The 23,466-nt window shown below is 38.7% G+C and overlaps 1 non-coding gene across 1 annotated transcript; it reads right to left on the reverse strand.

Annotated features, from left to right (window-relative positions):
* Positions 1–3,340: 3,340 nt before the first annotated feature.
* Positions 3,341–3,413, reverse strand: TRNAK-CUU (transfer RNA lysine (anticodon CUU)). Its single transcript has one exon. It is a non-coding gene; the product is annotated as a tRNA-Lys (tRNA).
* Positions 3,414–23,466: the final 20,053 nt, after the last annotated feature.

A 23,466-nucleotide genomic window follows, 5' to 3' on the forward strand; every position in this document is an offset into this window, starting at 1 on the left:
GAGCGACTGATCTGATCTGATCTGATTGTATAATCATGTGGGACTTGACTTATGTCATACCTGGATGGTCTGGTGGTTTCCCCTACTTTCTTCAATTTAAGTCTGAATTTTGCAGTAAGGAGTTCATGATCAGAGCCACAGTCAGCTCCCAGTCTTGTGTTTGCTGACTGTGTAGAGCTTCTTCATATTCAGCTGCAAGGAATATAATCAATCTGACTTTGATACTGACCATCTGGTGGGGTCCACGTGTAGAGTCATCTCTTGTGTTGTTGGAAGAGGGTGTTTGCTATGACCAGTGCATTCTCTTGGCAAAACTCTGTTAGCCTTTGCCTTGCTTCATTTTGTCTTTCAAGGCCAAACTTTCCCATTACACCAGGAATCTCTTTACCTCCTAATTTTGTATTTCAGTCCCCTATGATGAAAAGGACAACTTTTTGGGGTGTTAGTTCTAGAAAGTCTTGTAGGTCATCATAGAACCATTCAACTTCAGTGTCTTCAGCATTAGTAGTTGGGTCAGAAACTTGGATTACTGTGATATAGAATGTTTTTCTTGGAAATGACCAGAAATCATTCTGTGTCATTTTTGAGATTGCATCCAAATACTGCATTTCAGACTTTTTTGTTGTCTATGATGGCTACTCCATTTGTTCTAAGGGATTCTTGCCCACAGTGGTAGATATAATGGTCATCTGAATTAAATTTGCCCATTCTGGTCCATTTTAGTTCACTGATTCCTAAAATGTCAATATTCACTCTTGCCATCTCCTGTTTGGCCACTTCCAATTTACCTTGATTCATGCACCTAACATTCCAGGTTCCTATGCAATATTGCTCATTACAGCATCAGACTTTACTTCCATCATCAGTCACATCCACAACTGGGCATTGTTTTTGTTTTGGCTCCATCTCTTCATAGTTTCTGGAGTTATTTTTCCATTCTTCTCCAGTAGCATATTGACCACCTACTGACCTGGGGAGCTCATCGTTCAGTGTCATATCTTTTTGCCTTTTCATACTGTTCACGGGATTCTCAAGGCAAGAATACTGAAGTGGTTTACCATTCCTTTCTCCAGTGGACTATGTTTTGTCAGAACTCTCCACCATGACACCTCCGTCTTGGGTGGCCCTACATAGTATGGCCCATAGTTTCATTGAGTTAGACAAGGCTTGGTTCATGTGATCAGTTGGGTTAGTTTTCTGTGATTATGGCTTTCATTCTGTCTGCTCTCTGATGAATAAAGATAAGAGGCTTATGGAAGCTTCCTGATGGGAGAGACTGACTGTGGGGGAAACTGGGTCTTGTTCTGATGAGCAGGGCCATGATCATTAAATATTTAATCCAATTTTCCACTTGATGCTGGGGCTGTATTTTGTCCCTGTTGTTTGGCCTGAGGCCAAACTGTTGACCCAAGCCTCCACATGAGACTCCTGGACACTCACAGGCAAGTCTGACTCAGTCTTTTGGGGACACTGCTCCTTTCTCTTGGCTCCTGGTGTGCAAAAGGTTTTATTTATGCCCTCCACAATTCTGTTTCCCCAATCCTGTGGAAATTCTGTAATCAAATCCCACTGGCCTCCAACATTAAATTCCCTTGGGGTTCTCAGTCCCTTTTCAGGATCCCCTGGTTGGGAAATCTGTTGTGGGTACTAGGACTTTCTTAACAGTGCAAGAATTTCTTTGGCATAATCATTCTGCAGTTTGTGGGTCATTTGCTCAGCGCCTCTATGGTGGGTAATGCTGTATGACTCAGGTCTGCTGCACCCAGAGACTCTGTCCCTATGGCAGGCCATTGCTGACCCATGCCTCCACGGGAGACACTCAAACACTCAAGATAGAGGACTATATATTAGAAAGTCAGGCGGAGATCTTCTCATGAGATGATGATATTTAAAGGAAGAATAATTGAAAGAAGGGAGGAAAGAGAGGAAAATTCATTTAACACAGAAGGAGGTCTGTCACAGAGGCTGAGGGCACTGAAGTAGTGAGCCAAGTGATATGGTAGTGGGAGGTAGATTCTGAGAGAGAGGAGGTTGAAGAGAGCAGATGGAATAGTCTTGTAGGATAGAGGAAAGACTTTGTATTTTGAGCAAGATGGGTAGATTGAAGGGCTTTGACAAAAGAGTGCAAGATCTGGTTTTGTGTGTTGAACTGCTGACTACTTTTCTAGTGAGAAAGAATTAGAAATATATATGTCAACTTAAATTAACTATAGAGAAGTATGCTGCTTAGGGCTAAATTGTGCCCCCCCCCCCAAAAAAAAAAATTTGTATATTGAAATCCTAAGCCCCACTCCTGAGAAGGTAACTGAACTTGGAAATGGGGTCTTTAAAGAAGTGATTAAATTAAAATCAGGCCATTAGGGTGGACCCTAATTCAGCGTGGGGCTTCCCAGGTGGCGCTAGTGGTGAAGAACCTGCCTTCCAATGCAGGAGACACAGAGACACAGGTTTGATCCCTGGGTTGGGAAGATCCCTTGGAGAAGGGCATGAGAACCCACTCCAATATTCTTGCCTGGAGAATCCTGTGGACAGATGAGCCCAGTGGGCAACAGTCCATGGGGTCACAAAAAGTGAGAAACAACTGAAGTGACTTAGGATGCAATCCAGGGTGACTGGTATCCTTATAAGAAATGCTTAGGGTACAAATACAGGAAGGGAGTGCACAGAGGAAAGGACATGCATGGAGAAAATGAGAAGGCAGCTATCGGCCAGCCAAGGAGGAAAGCCTCTGGAGAAACCAGATCTGCCAACACTTTGATCTTGGATTTCCAGCCTCCAGAAGTGTGAGCAAACAAATTTGTCCTGTGAAGACTACCCAGTCTGTGTTATTTTGTAATGGCAGCCCTAGCAAACAAATTTGTCTGGCCTATACAGTCCATGGAACTCTCTAGGCCAGAATACTGGAGTGGGTAACCTTTCCCTTCTCCAGGGGATCTTCCCAACCCAGGGATCAATCCCAGGTCTCTCACATTGCAGGCAGATTCTTTACCACCTGAACCACAGGGGAAGCCCTTGTGGAAGTGTGTAGGCTATCCTTTCTCCAGCGGATCTTCTCGAGCCAGGAATTGAACTGTGGCTTAGATGGTACAGCGTCTGCCTGCAGTGCAGAAGACCCGGGTCCAATCCTTGGGTTGGGAAGATCCCCTGGAGGAGGAAATGACAACCCACTCCAGTACTCTTGCTTGGAAAATCCCATGGACTGAGGAGCCTGGTAGGCTACAGTCTATGGGATCACAAAGAGTTGGACATGAATGAGCGACTTCACTTTCACTTTCTAATGCATTGAAGGTGGATTCTTTACCAACTGAGCTATCAGGGAAGCCCAAGGCAACAAAACAGTTGCCCAACGTGTGGCTCGAACCCACGACCCTGAGATTAAGAGTCTCATGCTCTACTGACTGGGCTAGCTAGGTATGACTTATTGAACCATATAGTCAAATGCACATTTTCTTTTGACAGGGAAAGAGCATATTTTTCATATGATATTAAGTATACAGTGACAACCAAAGTGTTTTTCCTCCTATTCTTTGTACTGTAAAGGTAAATATCTTTAATATATAATACTTAATACAAGGGACTTCCCTGACAGTCCAGTGGTTGGGACTTCGTCTTCTAATGCAGGCGGTGATCCTTAGTCAGGGAGCTTAGATCCCACAGGCCTTGTAGCCAAAAGACCAAAACATAAAACAGAAGCAATACTGTAGCAAATTCAGTAAAGATTTTCAAAATCATCCACATCAAAAAATCTTTAAAAACGATATTTAATACAAATAGCTGGGCAGTCTATATTCTACCTCACTGTGGCAATTGGAGACCGCTCATTTCTTCAGCTTATTTTGCACATGCATCATTTTTAAAAGAATTGATCACCTAAATATGCCAACAAAGCCTAGCTATAAGGCAGTTATCATAAACTACCAAAGTTTTTATTAATCATTTTCTTACATACTCTAAAGAAAATTCTAATTTCCAAACTTTTAAATAATGCTTGGCATTTGTTTACTTATGTATGTTTTGAAAAGGGTTAGAATTGAGTTTGGTCAAGATACAAAGTTGCTAAATAATTCACTTTTTTTTAATAACTCATTTTATTACATAAACTTCTCAATTCTCAAAGTCTCTCTCTCTCTCTCTTTTTTTTTTTTTTTTTTTGTCCTGAAATCTTAGTAAAAAGACAACGTATAAACTGAGGAAATTCTGGTGTAGCATTTCCCTGACGGAAGCAAAGAAAAAAAATGTAAATAAGCCAAATAAATACAGAGAATGTATGGTTGAGTCATTGGGGGAGGAAGATTAGTATCTGTCTCTTTAGGCTCCTCACTTACACCTCCACACACATACACAACCTTTATAACCACATAAACATGACCTTTACCTAGGGTTGTCAGAGAAAATACAGGACACCTGCCTAATTTGAAATCAGATCCACAACAAAAAATTGTCTCAAATATCAGATATATTTGTATTTGTTAAATCAACCCTTCCCTACAAGCATCCTCTCAGTGTTGTGGTGAAATTGGTCTGTTCAAGCTCAAAAGAGTTGATCATTAAGTTTTCTGGAAGTTTGCAGTCTGGTTGACATCAAGATGCTGGTTTGAAATTGGCCAGAGTAGGACTGTTCAGTTCAGTTCAATGCAGTCACTCAGTCGCGTCCAACTCTTTGTGACCTCATGAATCGCAGCATGTCAGGCCTCCCTGTCCATCAACAACTCCCGGAGTTCACTCAAACTCATGTTTATCGAGTCAGTGATGCCATCCAGCCATCTCAGCCTCTGTCGTCCCCTTCTCCTCCTGCCCCCAATCCCTCCCAGCATCAGAGTCTTTCCCAATGAGTCAACTCTATGCATGAAGTGGCCAAAGTATTGGAGTTTCAGCCTCAGCATCAGTCCTTCCAATGAACACCCAGGGCTAGTCTCCTTCAGAATGGACTGGTTGGATCTCCTTGCAGTCCAAGGGACTCTCAAGAGTCTTCTCCAACACCACAGTTCAAAAGCATCAATTCTTCGGCGCTCAGCCTTCTTCACAGTCCAACTCTCACATCCATGTATGACCACAAGAACAACCAGTGCTTTTACTAGACGGACCTTTGTTGGCAAAGTAATATCTCTGCTTTTGAATATGCTATCTAGGTTGGTCATAACTTTCCTTCCAAGGAGTAAGCGTCTTTTAATTTCATGGCTGCAATCACCATTTGCAGTGATTTTGGAGCCCCAAAAAATAAAGTCTGACACTGTTTCCACTGTTTCCCCATCTATTTCCCATGAAGTGATGGGACCAGATGCCATGATCTTAGTTTTCCGACTGTTGAGCTTTAAGCCAACTTTTTCACTCTCCTCTTTCCCTTTCATCAAAAGGCTTTTGAGTTCCTCTTCACTTTCTGCCATAAGGGTTGTGTCATCTGCATATCTGAGATTATTGATATTTCTCTTGGCAATCTTGATTCCAACTTGTGCTTCTTCCAGCCCAGCGTTTCTCATGATGTACTCTGCATAGAAGTTAAATAAGTAGGGTGACTATATACAGCCTTGACATACTCCTTTTTCTGTTTGGAACCAGTCTGTTGTTTCATGTCCAGTTCTAACTGTTGCTTCCTGACCTGCATACAGATTTCTCAAGAGGCAGGTCAGGAGGTCTGGTATTCCCATCTCTTGAAGAATTTTCTACAGTTTATTGTGATCCACACAGCCAAAGGCTTTGGCATAGTCAATAAAGCAGAAATAGATGTTTTTCTGGAATTCTCTTGCTTTTTCGATGGTCCAGAGGATGTTGGCAATTTGATCTCTGGTTCCTCTGCCTTGAGCTTCCCTGGTGGCTCAGACGGTAAAGCATCTGCCTGCAATGCAGGAGACCTGGGTTTGATCCCTGGGTCAGGAAGATCCCGTGGAGGAGGAAATGACAATCCACTCCAATACTCTTGCCTGGAAAATTCCATGGGCTGAGGAGCCTGATAGGCTACAGTTCATGGTGTCACAAAGAGTCAGACACGACTGAGAGACTTAAATATTAACACCACAGAAATTGGCAAAATTTAAAAAGCAAGCCTTTTCTTTTTGTAAAGCTGGTTGCTGAGCCATGTACCAGATCACCACGGCTTCCACTGAATAAGGAGTTTGTTCAGAGCATCGGAAACTATTAATATTTCTTTATAGGAATAAAGATGTCTTACAATTGCAAAATACTTTGCAATTTCCAAAACCATTTCACATACATTATTTCACTGAATCTTTACAATCTCACGTTTGTTCTTAATTAATGGATGGGAAGAAAGGAAGCTTCAGGGAGATGATATAATTTCCTTGAGGCAAGCAATTGGCTAAGAATCAAAATGGTGAAAAAAGTAAGGATGTATTTAGAGAGTGTCTAAAGTAACACCACAAATAACTTAATGCAAATGGGAAAATGTATCTGTATAGTGGAGAGTAACCACTTTACCGAGGTCAAATGGTGGGAGAACCTGACGTATGTCAGTCCTGATGTGATGCATCATGAAATACACAATGTCACTGACAGTGTAGCCTTGCCAAAAATATTTACCCTAAATCTCATCAATTAGACCTAAATTTCAATTTAGAAGAAATACAAGAGATGGGGGGACATATTAAACTACACAAGGAGCAAGCAATTAAATAAATTCAGAATGTGGAACATTTTATGAGAACACTGATCTGGGCTTTTTAAAAAAAAAAATGTAATTAAAAAAAGAGGGGTATATGGAGGGAACTTTCTAAAAGAAACTGAAAAGATGTACCAGCACATACAACATAAGAACATAGAATTCTTTAGGAAGAAAAAAGGACTAGAAAACACATCTATGGCATAAGTGGGGAAATTTGAATGTGGACTGAAGATTAAATGATAAGTCAATTTTGTTAATTTCCATAGGTTTGTGATTAGTATTGTACTTAAGTAACACAATGTCCTCATTTTGAAAAATTTAAGGGTGAAAATAAATAGTCTAAAATTTATGTTTTAAACATTTCAGAATAAATGTGTGTATCCATAGAGAGTAAGATAAAACAAATGTAGTAGATGGTTACTCGCTGAATTTATGTGGCAGAAATACAGTGTTTTTGCACTAGTGCTCCAACTTTCCTGTTTATTTCAATATTTCACAACAAAAAATTGAAGAAATAAAGAGAAAATCAGCTTTGGACATCGAAAATGCTCAAAGAAAGCAGACTTATGTACATATGGAGAAGTAGTGGTTTAAGAAGAAAGAGTTGTTGTTCAGTCACCAAGTCATGACTTTCTGGGACCCCATAGGCTGCAGCAAGCCAGGCCTCCCTGTCCCTCACCATCTCCCAGAGTTCTTTAAGAAGAAAAAAAGAGAGGTTACTAAAAGTTTTCCAAAGATTGGCCTTTAGTCATGGGATTGGTCCCTGGAGACAAACCAAAGTGACATTTAAAACTTTTTTTTTCACTAGTAAATACATGCCCGTAAAAACTAAATAAAAATGTTCTCAAGTCATCCAGAATTTTAAAGTGATTCATGATCCTTGCTACCTCACTGATCACATAGAAGATATGAAGCTCTGAGATTACATTTGAGTTAAACCTCCTTTATGTTCCACAACTAACCCAGAGTTTTTCTACTTTCTTTTTTTTCCTCAAGCTGCATGTATATTCCAGGAACTCCTGAAATAGCAGTCAGTTCTTAGATCAGAAAAGGATCCGGATTTAGTTCCTCCATGTATTGAGATACACACGATCTCAGGCTGTGCTTGGTTCTATGCCCACACTAGTTGCTATTTTGATATCTTTCACATTTGTCCATAAACCTTTCCTTAATCGACTCACTTTCAGTTATTTCCCTCCTCTTTTTGAGGGTATGGGAAACATGCAGGTGCTCTCTCTCATGACTTTCTGGGACTTCTGGAAATATAATGAGGCTAAATAAGGCCATGTTCCCAAAAAAACCATCTAATCATTTTTGTTCCAGTGCTGTGCTGGGTTGAAGTCAGAACTCTGGGTTCTTGATACTTTATTTGCATAAGACTCAGTCCCCAGGGTGTGAATTCTTTTATAACCCCTTGGCTACTTCCTGGCTAGTGGTCTATATGAAATATAGGGCATAGGCCTTTTAAGGATATGATGCTATGTAAACTCTCTAGCATCCTCTTCTCCTCTCTCTTTCTCTCCACCCTTCCCCAGTTAGGAAAAACTTGATCCAGTTTTGGAGATAAGAAAAAAATCAATCAGACTGCTTAAAGTATCCTCCTAAATCTTGTATTTATGCCTCAAGGTCTAGGCTTTGAAAACTTAGAAATAAATATTTGCTTTTGTTTTCTGGATTCTACTGGATCATCACTGCCCTGAGATTAAGCATAGTCAGTCCCAGATGGCACCTTAACTAATGAAGGAAGACAACTTAATAGGAGCATAGGGATACAAAGCCCTTTGTGTTACATATCAACACAACACCCAGTATATTTATAAAAACATCTACATGTACTTATCCACCATTCTGCCAGGATACCACCCTTCCACAAACATTTTGTAAATCAGAATATATGATCATTTTTTTATATCAAAGTGTCTTAAATTAGCTCAGGGTTTTTTGTACAAACAAAATGAATTCTCTAACAGAGTGCAACAAACTTTGAGCCAAATATGTAATTTAAATTTTTCTTGCACTTATATTACAAAAGTAAGAAAAAACAGGTGTAATTAATTTGATAAATTTTTTACTCAGTATGTCCAAAATATTACCATTTCAACATGTAATCAACATCAAAACATTAATATGTTACATTCTGTTTTTCCATGACAAGAACCCCAGCAAATGTTTTATGCATATAGTATATTTCAGTGTGCACTAACTATATTCTGAGTGCTAAACACAGTCACTACTCTATCAGACAGCATGATTCTAGCATCTCTTTTCTCAATGCATCACAAAACATCAGAATTTTCAAAACTGAATATACATTATTTTTCTAATTAGAGTAAAGATTTTCTCTGATGTTTATAAAATTTTCTCCATTTGATTTATGGGGGCTAACAAATGATAATAAAATAAAAACAAAAACATCTGTATATAACATATAAAAGCACATTTATGTCACAATAATTCTCTAGTTTGAAAACTTGTGTTTTAGATTTATGTAGTTTTTAAAAAAATTTTTTCTCTATTTATCCAGAGTATGACTTTTTAGTAGTAATAAGTAAAAATAGTAATTAGGCTCTAAGTATAAAGGGTCATTGTTGATTACATGACAAAGTGAAAAACTGAAAGCATTAGTTGTTCCTGACTCTTTGTGACCCCACGGGCTGTAGCTCACAAGGCTCTTCTGTCCATGGGATTCTCCAGGCAAGAATACTGAAGTGGGTAGCCGTTCCCTTCTCTAGGGAATTTTCCTGACCCAGGGATTGAACCTGAGTTTCCTGCATTATAGGTAGATTCTTTATCATCTGAACCATCAGGAGAACCTCCTAAAAGAGACTACTAGGTAGGACAAGACAGAGAGAATATCTAAGGATGAATATTTTGAAAAACTAGATTTTTGTACTTTATTTAGTGGTTCCTAAAGACACTTAGATGCATTGTTTTTGGACTGCAGGGTCAGTGCTCATTTATGAAAATCAGAAGAAAGCCTAGGAACTAAAAAAGTTCAAGTGAAAGTTTTAGCATTCAAAAAGGAAATAAAATACATAAGGAAGCATGGTCTAGATATTTTTAATGTAGTAGAGACCCTATCTGTGAGGATACATGTAAAAACCTTTCTATACATGCCTATCTAATGCTCCAATAGTACATTTCCTATATGGCTCAGGAAAACATAATACATGTTGTATAAATGAACACTGCCGTAGTGCAACTTCTTGTTGAAACCTAAGACTACAGTGAGATACTAAGCAAGCTGGACATAGGTTATAAAGATTGAATGCTTTACATGCTTTGATCAATCCAAAAGCATGGAACTGTGCAACCTTGAATAATTTCCCCCAAATTTTATTTACTTTAAAGTCCTCCTCCACATAATGGTAACCTAAAGTTCTGAGATCTGTACAAGTACTGTAGATACTTGTCCAACAGTATCTATCACTTTTTAAATTCCTGGATAGTGGTGATCTCTTCCTTTGGCACTGACAGGTGGTTTGCAGGCCATTTTTTATCAATTCAGCCTTTATTTACATAGTACCACAAATTCAATCATGTTGTAACTAAAGTGATGGCTTGGTAGTCAAACAGCTACACAGCTAACAATTACATTGGAAACCATGAGCTCAGTTTGGTCCTTTCTAGAACCTATAGTGTGTTCAATTATTTATATGTAAACAGCTGATCTGATCATTTATATAAAACTGATTGTAGTCATTCACACTTTTGAAAATCCAGCACCATATAAAGTTACTATAACCAATATATCAATTGCTAAAAATTTAAATTTGAACTAAAAGTTCCTTATCTTAAAGTGATATAGAAAATTAAATTTTATTAGTGAAGCAATTCTTTTAAGTTGGCCAGAAATATTTTCCTATAAACCAAGATAACAGAATTGGGGAAATTTTGATTCCATTTAATTTGTGCATTCATCTTATAACAATCTGGTTAAATTGCTCAAGGAGTTTCAAAGAAATAATAAGAAAAAATTGAAATTCAATAAGAATGCAGCATTCTGTTTCTAAGCCCTGATGTCACTTAATCTCATTCAATGAAAGGACAAAAAAAAAAAAAGGTATGTGACTTTCCCAGTAAATGTCTCATAAAATTTGGAAAATAACAATTGAAGTTATGTTCTAACTCTCTAAAAGAACTTTTGCAAAAACTTAAGGCTTTAGATTTCAGGGCATAAATATAGTCAGAAATGGTTACTAAGGTATAGTAATTAAATTTATTATTTCTGTTAAAGAATTCGTATATCTGTCTAAGATTTACCGAAGTGATGGATACCAAGAAAATAATCTGTGGGCTTAATTGCCAAATTCCCAAACTATAAAGAATACTACTAGGATCAGAGAGCATAATGGCCCCTTTGATCACAAAGTACAAACATTACAGAATCTTTTCTACCACAAAATGTACATATATGTATAACTTTTTCACAGAATATGCCATTGCCTTCTTTAGAGCATCTTCAGAGAATGAGAAACTCATATTAATGTTTAACTACAGTACTATTGATAAGTACACTCTCAGTTCAGTTCAGTTCAGTCGCTCAGTTGTGTCTAAAATTTGCGAGCCCATGGACTGCAGCACACCACACTTTCCTGTTCATCACCAACACCCGGAGCTTACTCAAACTCATGGCCATCGAGTTGGTGATACCATCCAACCATGTCTTCCTCTGTCATCCCCTTCTCCTCCTTCCCTCAATCTTTCCCAGCATCAGGGTCTTTTCCAATGAGTCAGCACTTCGCATCAGGTGGCCAAAGTACTGGAGTTTCAGCTTCAACATCAGTCCTACCAATGAACACCCAGGACTGATCTCCTTTAGGATGGACTAGTTGGATCTCCTTGTGGTCCAAAGGACTCTCAAGAGTCTTCTCCAACACCACAGTTCAAAAGCATCAATTCTTTGGTGCTCAGCTTTCTTTATAGTCCAACTCTCACATCTATACAAAACTACTGGAAAAACCATAGCTTTGACTAGATGGACATCTGTTGGCAAAATAATGTCTCTGCTTTTTAATATGCTGTCTAGGTTGGCCATAGCTTTTCTTCCAAGGAGCAAAAATGTCTTTTAATTTCAGGGGTGCAGTCACCATCTGCAGTGATTTTGGAGGCCAAAAAAATAAAGTCTGTCACTGTTTCCATTGTTTCCACATCTATTTGCCATGAAGTGATGGGACCGGTTGCCATGAACTTAGTTTTCTGAATATTGAGTTTTAAGCCAACTTTTTATTCTCCTCTTTCACATTCATCACAACAGGCTCTTTAGTTCCTCTTTGTTTTCTGCCATAAGGGTTGTGTCATCTGCATATCTGAGGTTATTGATATTTCTCCTGGCATTCTTGATTCCAGTTTGTGCTTAGTCTAGCCTGGGACTTCACATGAAGTACTCTGCATATAAGTTAAATAAGCAGGGTGACAATATACAGCCTTGATGTACTCCTTTCCCACTTTGGAACCAGTCTTTTGTTCCATGTCCAGTTCTAACTGTTTCTTCCTGATCTGCATACAGATTTCTCAGGAGGCAGGTCAGGTGGTCTGGTATTCCCATCTCTTTCAGAATTTTCCAGTTTGTTGTGATCCACCCAGTGAAAGGCTTTGGCATAGTCAATAAAGCAGAGGTATATGCTTTAATGGAGAAGGCAATGGCACCCCACTCCAGTACTCTTGCCTGGAAAATCCCATGGACGGAGGAGCCTGGTAGGCTGCAGTCCACGTGGTCACGAAGAGTCGGACATGACTGAGCAACTTCACTTTCACTCTTCACTTTCATGCATTGGAGAAGGAAATGGCAACCCACTCCAGTGTTCTTGCCTGGAGCAACCCAGGGATGGGGAAGCCTGGTGGGCTGCCATCTGTGGGGTCACACAGAGTCGGACATGACTGAAGCGACTTAGCAGCAGCAGCAGCAGCAAATGCTTTAATGGAACTCTCTTGCTTTTCCAATGATCCAAGAGATGTTGGCAATTTGATCTCTGGTTCCTCTGTCTTTTCTAAATCCAGCTTGAACATCTGGAAGTGCACAGTTCACGTACTGTTGAAGCCTGGCTTGGAGAATTATGAGCATTACTTTGATAGCATGTGAGATGACTGCAATTGTGTGGTAGTTGAACATTTTTTGGCATTGTCTTTCTTTTGAATTGGAATGAACACTGACCTTTCCAGTCCTGTGGCCACTGCTGAACTTTCCAAATTTGCTGGTATATTGAGTGCAGCACTTCAGCAACATCATCTGTTAAGATTTGAAATATTCTCTACTGAAAAATACCAAAGTACTCTCCATTTTAAAAAATCAGCAGGGCCAAATATATGTCACATGAAATATTTCCCTCATGAAATTTGACAGTTCTATGCAAATTTTCAAATTTATGAGAGATCAGTTTTTGTTCTAGCTTAGGAAAATAGTGTATTTTTTATATCCTCTCTTTCAATTCTTAGTTGGTGACTCTCTAATCTATGCTTAAAATTCAAGCTTCCCTCTTTAGAGACACAAATATGTGGATCCAAATATTCACTAAACATCTCTAACTGGTTCTTCCAAAGCACCTCTAACCAAAAATCTCTACAGGAGGCAGTGAGAAGACCATCTCCAAGATAAAGAAATGCAAAAAGGCAAAATGGTTTTCTGAGGAGGCCTTACAAATAGCTGAGAAAAGAAGAGAAGCTAAAAGCAAAGGAGAAAATGAAAAATATACACATTTGAATGCAGAGTTTCAAAGAATAGTAAGGATAGATAAGAAAGCCTTCCTCAGTGATCAGTGCAAAAAAATAGGGGAAAACAATACAGTGGGAAAGAGTAGAGATTTCTTCAAGAAAATTAGAGATACCAAGGGAACATTTCATTCAAAGATGGGCACAAAAAAGGACAGAAATGGTATGGAACAAACAGAAGCAGAAGATATTAAGAAGAGGTGGCAAGAATACACAGAAGAATTGTACAAAAAAGATCTTCATGACCCAGATAACCACAATGGTGTGATCACTCACCTAGAGCCAGATGCTGGAATGCAAAGTTAAGTGCATTAGGAAACATCACTACGAACAAAGCTAGTGGAGGTGATGGAATTCCAGTGGAGCTATTTCAAATCCTAAAAGATGGTGCTGTGAAAGTGCTGCAGTCAATATGCCAGCAAATTTGGAAAACTCAGCAGTGGCCACAGGACTGGAAAAGTCAGTTTTCATTCCAATCCCAAAGAAAGGCAATGCCAAAGAATGCTCAAATCACCACACAATTGCACTCATCTCACATGCTAGTAAAATAATGCTCAAAATTCTCCAAGCCAGGCTTCAACAGTATGTGAACCACGCACTTCTAGATATATAAGCTGGATTTAGAAAAGGCAGAGGAACCAGAGATCAAATTGCCAACATCTGCTGGATCATTGAAAAAGCAAGAGAGTTCCTGAAAAATATCTATTTCTGCTTTATTGACTACACCAAAGCCTTTGACTGTGTGGATCACCACAAACTGTGGAAAATTCTTCGAGAGATGGGAATACCAGGCCACCTGACCTGCCTCCTGAGAAATCTGTATGCAGGTCAGGACGCAACAGTTAGAACTGGACATGGAATAACAGACTGGTTCCAAATCGGGAAAAGAGTATGTCAAGGCTGTATATTGTCACCCGGGCTTATTCAACTTATATACAGAGTACATTATGAGAAATACCAGGCTGGACGAAAAAGCACAAGCTGCAATCAAGATTGCCGGGAGAAATATCAATAACCTCAGATTTGCAGATGACACCAGCCTTATGGCAGAAAGTGAAGAAGAACTAATGAGTCTCTTGATGAAAGTGAAAGACAAGAGTGAAAAAGTTGTCTTAAAACTCAACATTCAGAAAACTAAGATTATGGCATCTGGTCCCACCACATCATAGCGAATAGATGCAGAAACAATGGAAACAGTGACAGACTTTATTTTTTTGGCCTCCAAAATCACTGCAGATGGTGACTGCATCTCTGAAATTAAAAGACATTTGCTCCTTGGAAGAAAAGCTATGGCCAACCTAGAAAGCATATTAAAAAGCAGAGACATTACTTTGCCAACAGATGTCCATCTAGTCAAAGCTATGGTTTTTCCAGTAGTCATGTGTGGATGGGAGAGTTGAACTATAAAGAAAGATGAGGACTGAATAATTGATGCTTTTGAACTGTGGTGTTGGAGAAGACTCTTGAGAGTCCCTTGGACTGCAAGGAAATCCAACACGTCCATCCTAAAGGAAATCAGTCCTGAATATTCATTGAAAGAACTGATGTTGAAGCTGAAGCTCTCATAGTTTGACCACCTTATTCTAAGAACTGACTCATTGGAGAAGACCCTGATGCTGGGAAAGATTGAACGAAAGAGTAGAAGGGGATGACAGAGGATGAGATGGTTGAATGGCATCACCAACTCAATGGACATGAGTTTCAGTAAGCTCTGGGAGTTGGTGATGGACCGGGAAGCATGGTGTGCTGCAGTCCATGGTCGCAAATGGTCAGACATGACTGAGCTACTGAACTGAACTGAACTGTAGATAGAAGATACTGTTACCTATCCTCATCCTCATCTTTTTGTGCCATTTATACTTGTAGAAGGTGTCACCATCCCTTCAGATTCCCAAGGCAACACTTTTGGGGATATTTTAAATGCTTATTTAGCATTCACTTTTTCCAAAAATTCTGTAACAAAAGGGTGAGTCTTGTTATAACTGCAAGTTAAAGTTCTATCTAATCACCTCTGACCCTGGCTATTAGTTCCCTTTCCTTCCTTCCACCCTGTAATCTTTCCTGAGCTTTTTCAACATGTTTTTCTCTATCTTTTCTAACAAATCTGATCATCACTTGTCACTCTTCAATAGCTCTCCATTTGTAGCAAAACAAGTTACATTCATTTTGCATGACATTCAAGGCACTTTATGATCTGGCTTCCTGTTTACCCACTCATCTTTATCTGTCACTCAAAATCTGTACAATGCAAATATAAGCTACTAAGAATCCCTGAACATTCCTTTCTCATTTGACTTATGCGTTCATATATACTTTGCTCTTTTCTTGGAATGCCAGGCAGTTCTGCTATGCAATTCATTAGTTTTCAAGAATGACCTAAATGCTAACTCTCCATGAAGACTTCTTTGATTCCTTCAGGCTGACTCAAGTGTCCTCTCCTAGGTTCTCTCTGTACTTTGTACACAATATCCTTACAACTGCTTCACTGAGTCATTGAAACTGCTTGTTTACCATTACAGAATAGTAAAAATTATTGTCAAAATTAATTAGACTTGTTTTATAAGGATCCTCAAGAAGGCTTTCTTTCAGCTCTTAACATTAGGAAAAGATGTGCTTTTCTTGAATAAATCATTGTTCTTTAATATAAGAATATCTAATTTTGTAACTTTCTTTAGAAGATTATAATACCTAGGACCCTCAATGGCATACTGTATACCAGCAGATTAATTGCTTTTTATTGAATAAATAAATAAATAAAAATGCCTCTTTCTTGCTTTGATCACTAGAAAGCACAGAACTAAATCTGCTGCAACAACGTAGGACCTTGAGGTATGCAAGTGCTGTATCAATCTTAATGCTGGTTTCATCTTATTTTTTTAACCTTTTTTGTTATTCATTATACATATTGCCTCATCACTTTACTTTTATTTTTTAACTTTTTCAACAGAGAATGGTGGTGGTTTAGTCACTCAGTCATGTCCAACTCTTTGCAACCCCATGGACTTTAACCTGCTACACTCCTTTGTCCATGGGATTCTCCAGGCAAGACTACTGGAGTGGGTTGCCATTTTCTTCTCCAGGGGGTCTTTCTGACCCAGGGATCCAACCCAGGGTCTCCTGCATGGCAGGCAGATTCTTTACCACCTGAGCCACCAAGGAAACCCTTAATAGAGGATATACATGCCTTACTGTTTTCCCGAAAGGAAAATAGGGTATAATCATAAGCAACAATTGCACATTCATGGTTTAATTAAAGAAGAATGAACTTAAACACAAAAACAACAATTTGGCAAAGTTTAGTAAAAGAGATCATTGAATTTAATTTCTTGTTAATATTATTATGGCAGAAAACAATACAATAGTTTACTGTTCTACGTTTAAGTTCACTTTCACTGTTAGGTCAGTCTAAATTTACACTCTCCAAACTATAGATATTACAGCTTCCCCCCAAAGTTGTAGCTGATCCCACCAGATATTCAGTAAAATATGTTCAAGTGATAGGCATGAAATTATCATAAAGATTATTATCATTCTACTTTTAGTCTACCACATAGGTTTTTTCCTAAACCTAGTCATGATGAAGATCTAAAATCACAGCAAACTTTCCATTTTGAATTTTCCCATTCACAAAGGAAGTAATTCTAACACAGGAACTGTTCAAGACTCCTTAAGTGTGGTTCTTATTAGGTTATCAGTATCATCTTCTCCTTGGCTCTTAGATGGGAAAATATCTCTAATAGTACAGGTAGGGAGAGTTTGTGCATTAGGAGAAAAACTAACAAACAGAGCCAAAGCCATGACTGTTGGTGCTGTTTTTATATTTAACTGTTTGATTCAAACAAAATTTCTATTCATAAGATGCATTCCTTTAGTAGAGATTACATTTTCCATGCATTTTTTCTTGGAAGCATAACTTCCTATGAGGAACATGTTTCAGTTTAGTCTTTAATTGCAAATTTTCCTTTTATGAAAACTACCTAGATGGACAGAAAAAGAAGGAAAAAAGTCAGGAACTCAAACTGGACAAGCATTCTCTGAATAAATGGATGATTTGGAGTTGGATGGAAAGCTTATCTAAAAGAGAATAGTTTCTTAGTTTGGGTTTTTTAAGTGAAATCCTTTACATTTCTCTGTGTGTTTCTGCAAGATTTTCAGCTATTAAAAAAAAAAGCACTAGGGAAATGAGGAACATAGTTTTGAAAATAATTGCAATTGGACTATGTATTATGTAATTCCTGATGAAAAACAAAAATTAAATGTTTACATTCTGTCAATGGATCAAGGTTCCTAATATAAGAAGAAACACACTGTGGCTTGATCCAACCAAAATGTATTTACATGTCAGTTAGTATTCTAAGATGTTTAACATTATACCTCATTTAACTTCACAACCACCCCGTGTGGTACATGGGTGATGATGGTCACATAGATAAGGAGACTGAAACTAAAAGAAGTTAGGAGCTTTCTCAATGTCTCCACAGGTAGCTTTCTCAATGTATTAATAAATGGCTGAAAGGAAAGGTTAGGGGCCATAGGATTAGAGGTAGCCAGGAATAAAGGACTGATTTTGAGCCAGATATGAATTTGAAAACCAAGTCTACCACCTGTTAGTTGTATAGCCTTGATAAATTACTTAACCTCTCTGAAGATCCATAAGGTACCAATTATACCTATATTTAAGTACTGATAGAAACAACACTATGTGTCAGAAATAGGGTAGGTGCTAAATAAATGTTTGTCCAATATATTAATAAATAATAGATGAAAAGTTCTAGTGTGGTTTTCAGCGAGGATTAAATGGATTAATATATGTGGCTGCCTAGCACATAATAGGTACTAGTAAATATTGGCGACACCATTATTATTGCTATTACATTATTAAAGTCTCTAAATAGTATTATTAAAGTCTTTAAGGAAGCATAGCTAATACTATTATCATCATTACCTTACCAGGTTTGAATTTCAGTTCTTAGATCCCTCTTACTTGTTATGCCAATTAGAAATTAAAAATGCCCAACCTTTTCAGAGCAAAATAATCTCTTTTCAAAGTGAGGGGTGAGAGAAGGTGACTCTTTATGATCTCATCTTTGAAGATGAATATCTGCTTGTAATTCATATCTTTCCCATTCTTTCTTTAACATTCTTAAAAGTACTTCCAAAAAAACTGCCAGTGAACGTGGCTACGTTGCTAAATTTCTCTCTAATTTGGGGCAGCGATATACCATGTTCCCTTTCTACTCACTTCAGTTCAGTTGCTCAGTCGTGTCTGACTCTTTGTGACTCCATGAACCGCAAAACGCCAGGCCTCCCTGTCCATCACCAACTCCCAGAGTCTACCCAAACCAATGTCCATTGAGTCAGTGATGCCATCCAGCCATCTCATCCTCTGTCGTCCCCTTCTCCTCCTGCCCACAACCTGTCCCAGCATCAGCATCTTTTCAAATGAGTCAGCTCCTCGCATCAGGTGGCCAAAGTATTGGAGTCTCAGCTTCAACATCAGTCCTTCCAATGAACACCTAGGACTGATCTCCTTTAGGATGGATTCGTTGGATCTCCTTGCAGTCCAAGGGACTCTCAAGAGTCTTCTCCAACACCACAGTTCAAAAGCATCAGTTCTTCAGCATTCAGCTTTCTTCACAGTCCAACTCTCACATGCATACATGACCACTGGAAAAACCATTGCCTTGACTAGATGGACATTTGTTGGCAAAGTAATATCTCTGCTTTTAAATAGGCTATCTATGTTGATCATAACTTTCCTTCCAAGGAGTACGCGTTTTAATTTCATGGCTGCAGTCACCATCTGTAGTGATTTTGGAGCCCAAAAAAATAAAGTCTGACATTGTTTCCACTGTTTCCCCATCTATTTGCCATGAAGTGATGGGACCAGATGCCACGATCTTAGTTTTCTGAATGTTGAGATTTAAGCCAACTTTTTCACTCTCCTCTTTCCCTTTCATCAAGAGGCTTTTTAGTTCCTCTTCACTTTCTGCCATAAGGGTGGTGTCATCTATATTTCTGAGGTTATTGATATTTCTCCCAGCAATCTTGATTCCAGCTCGTGCTTCATCCAGCCCAGCATTTCTCATGATGTACTCTGCATATAAGTTAAATAAGAAAGGTGACAATATACAGCCTTGACGTACTCCTTTTCCTATTTGGAACCAGTCTGTTGTTCCATGTCCAGTTCTAACTGTTGCTTCCTGACCTGCATACAGGTTTCACAAGAGGCAGATCAGGTGGTCTGGTATTCCCGTCTCTTGAAGAATTTTCCACAGTTTATTGTGATCCACACAGTCAAAGGCTTTGGCATACTCAATAAAGCAGAAATAGATGTTTTTCTGGAACTCTCTTGTTTTTTCTATGATCCAGCGGATGTTGGTAATTTGATCTTTCATTCCTCTGCTGCTGCTGCTGCTGCTGCTAAGTCGCTTCAGTCGTGTCCGACTCTGTGCAACCTCATAGACGGCAGCCCAAGAGGCTCACCCGTCCCCGAGATTCTCCAGGCAAGAACACTGGTTCCTCTGCCTTTTCTAAAACCAGCTTGAACATCTGGAAGTTCATGGTTCAGGTATTGCTGAAGCATGGCTTGGAGAATTTTGAGCATTACTTTACTAGCGTGTGAGATGAGTGCAACTGTGCAGTTTGAGCATTCTTTGGCATTGACTTTCTTTGGATTGGAATGAAAACTGACCTTTTCCAGTCCTGTAGGCACTGCTGAGTTTTCCAAATTTGCTGGCATATTGAGTGCAGCAGTTTCACAGCATCATCTTTTAGGATTTGAAATAGCTCCACTGGAATTCCATCACCTTCACTAGCTTTGTTTGTAGTGATGCTTCCTAAGGCCCACTTGACTTCACATTCCAGGATCTGGCTCTAGGTGAGGGATCACTCCATTGTGATTATCTAGGTCATGAAGATCTTTTTTGTACAGTTCTTCTGTGTATTCTTGCCACCTCTTCTTAATATCTTCTGCTTCTCTTAGGTCCATACCCTTTCTGTCCTTTATCAAGCCCGTCTTTGCATGAAATGTTCCCTTGGAATCTCTAATTTTCTTGAAGAGCCCTCTAGTCTTTCCCATTCTATTGTTTTCCTCTATTTCTTTGTATTGATTGCTGAGGAAGGATCTTTCCTTTTCTCCTTTGCTTTTACACTTCCCTTCTTTTCACAGCTATATGTAAGGCCTCCTCAGACAGCCATTTTGCTTTTTTGCATTTCTTTTTCTTGGGGATGGTCTTGATCCCTGTCTCCTGTATAATGTCACAATCCTCCATCCATAGTTCATCAGGCACTCTATCTATCAGAACTACTCCCTTAAATTTCTTTCTCACTTCCACTGTATAGTCATAAGGGATTTGATTTAGGTAATACTTGAATAGTCTAGTGGTTTTCTCTACTTTCTTCAATTTCAGTCTGAATTTGGCAATAAGGAGTTCATGATCTGAGCCACAGTCAGCTCCCGGTCTTGTATAGAGTTCTTGTATAGAACTCTGGAGAAGCTCCAGACTGTATAGAGCTTCTCCATCTTTGGCTGCAAAGAATATAATCAATCTGATTTTGGTGTTGACCATCTGGTGATGTCCATGTGTAGAGTCTTCTCTTATGTTGTTGGAAGAGAGTGTTTGCTATGACCAGTGTGTTTTCTTGGCAGAACTCTATTAGCCTTTGCCTTGCTTCATTCCGTACTCCAAAGCCAAATTTGCCTGTTACTCCAAGTGTTTCTTGACTTTCTACTTTTGCATTCCAGTCCCCTATAATGAAAAGGACATCTTTTTTGGGTGTTAGCTCAAGAAGATCTTGTAGGTCTTCATAGAACTGTTAAACTTTAGCTTCTTCAATGTTACTGGTCGGGGCACAGACTTGGATTACCATGATATTGAATGATTTGCCTTGGAAATGAACAAAGATCATTCTGTCATTTTTGAGATTGCATCCAAGTACTGCGTTTCAGACTCTTGTTGACTATCATGGCTACTCCATTTCTTCTAAGGGATTCCTGCCCACAGTAGTAGATATAATGGTCATCTGAGTTAAATTCACCCATTCCAGTCCATCTTAGTTTGCTGATTCCTAGAAGGTTGATATTCACTCTTGCCATCTCCTGTTTGACCACTTCCAATTTGCCTTGATTCATGGACCTGACATTCCAGGTTCCTATGCAATATTGTTCTTTACAGCATCTAAACTTGCTTCTATCACCAGTCCCATCCACAACTGGGTGTTTTATTTGATTTGCCTCTATCTCTTTCTACTATGCAAGGGCTACTTTATTTGCTTGCCTTAGGAGAGATTTGACATTGCCATTCTCAATTCACAAACCCACAGTCACTGTCACAGACCTGGTTTTTATCTTTGAAGCATGTCTTCCTAAACTGGTATCCTTGCCTTTAAGGAAAGGGGACCAGATGCTTCCATCAGATATTATTAACCTGAAGAAAAACGCAAATCCTGCCATGACAAATGTGGCTTGTGATATAAGCATGCTGTTGTCCTCAAGACTCTGGAATGGACAAACCATCAGAAGGGTACAGCCCAACCTGCTGACTGGCATTGCATGTTCAGGAAACCATCTCAACAAAGGGTTGAATCTGTTTCAAATTAGGAGAGTAGAAATACAGTAAGATGATTACACAGTGATTAAATAACTGAAAACAATTTATCAATTCAATAAGTTGTCACACCATCTGTCACATAAATGAGACAGTAAAGTAGATTTGACCTGTAACACAGCCTGATGAAATGCAAACCAGATCTGATTATTCCTTTTGTAAATTCTTCATTTTTATTACCTTTATTGAATGAACTTCCTAGTTTCGGTAGTCATTTGTCAAGAATTCTGTTCTCTTCTTGACATCTTTTTGTGTTTTTATTCTTTCATTTTAAGAATGCACAGCTCAGAGATTGTACCAAAAAAGTATGTCAAGTTTTCATTCATTTTAAGAATCAATAAAACTTGAGATATATTCTATTAACAATAGCTACCATTTATTGAGGACTTATTATGTGCTATGCTAAACTTTTTATAGACATTCTCATTCAATCCTCACAGCAATTCTATTAAATAGGTTTTATAATTTGTGCCAAGAGAAATTAAATATTTTACTCAGGGTCACACAAAACTTAAGTGAAATATCTGGAATCTAAACTTCAATCTGTCTGACTCCAAAGACTGTAGTTTTCATTACTTACTTTTTATTTAGATCCAATTCAATAAAAAATATTCCAGAATATCCCTAGCCAAATACTATGAGGAACTCAGGGAAGGCAGATAGCAGATTTGGTTTGGTAGGTACAATTTATAAAGCACAGTCTAGTCCAAAATTGTATAATTATTAGAACTGAAGTAAGTCCATTTCCCACTTCACTTCCCTAAGTCAGTAAACTGTAACTATTTAAACCCTGTGGAGAAATCTTAAACTGTATTATTGAGTAGACAAAAGGAGATAACGATATAAAAAGCCAGTGCTTTAATGATATAATTAAAACCAGATTTTTCAGCTCACCTCAGATAACTTTTATTCTGATACTTCAAAGCCTGAATACAGGTAGAACATTAGAGATTCTTCAATCATTTTGAGATATATATATATATATATATATATATATATATATATATACACACACACACACACACACACACACACACACACATACATAGCCATTATACCAGCCATTTGGCTTTTTAGGTCCAAATCCACCCTTCTTTGCCCTGTGACATGCTTCCCTTTTGACAACCAGTACAATGCTTTGTCAGTAGAATATGCTGGGGTGGAGGTGGGGGAGGATACACTGCAAGAGGAAAGGGGGTTCTCTGTTCGGTACTTTATTTCTTACTCCAGTGGCTCAGATACCAAGGCTTCCTTGTCAGCAGGCAGCATCCCAGCTAGTGGGAAGGGGGCTTCTCTGATATTGCATTAAGGGGTTCAGTGACACATACCCTTCCAAAGATTTTTGCCAGTACAACCATGGGCATCTTCCCAGTGAGTCTCATCAGTATCCCAGTACTGGGTCAGCTTCTTTGTAAGTCTCTCTGGTACCTACTGTGTGTCTGGTTTCTTTCAGTACAGCTCCTGCCTGCTTCACAAACTTCATTGTCTAGTGGGCAGAGCCACAATCACTGCAGAAACGCTTGGATGCCAGCT

Source organism: Bubalus kerabau, chromosome 22 (genome assembly GCF_029407905.1).
Source record: "Bubalus kerabau isolate K-KA32 ecotype Philippines breed swamp buffalo chromosome 22, PCC_UOA_SB_1v2, whole genome shotgun sequence".
Lineage (NCBI taxonomy): Eukaryota > Metazoa > Chordata > Mammalia > Artiodactyla > Bovidae > Bubalus > Bubalus kerabau.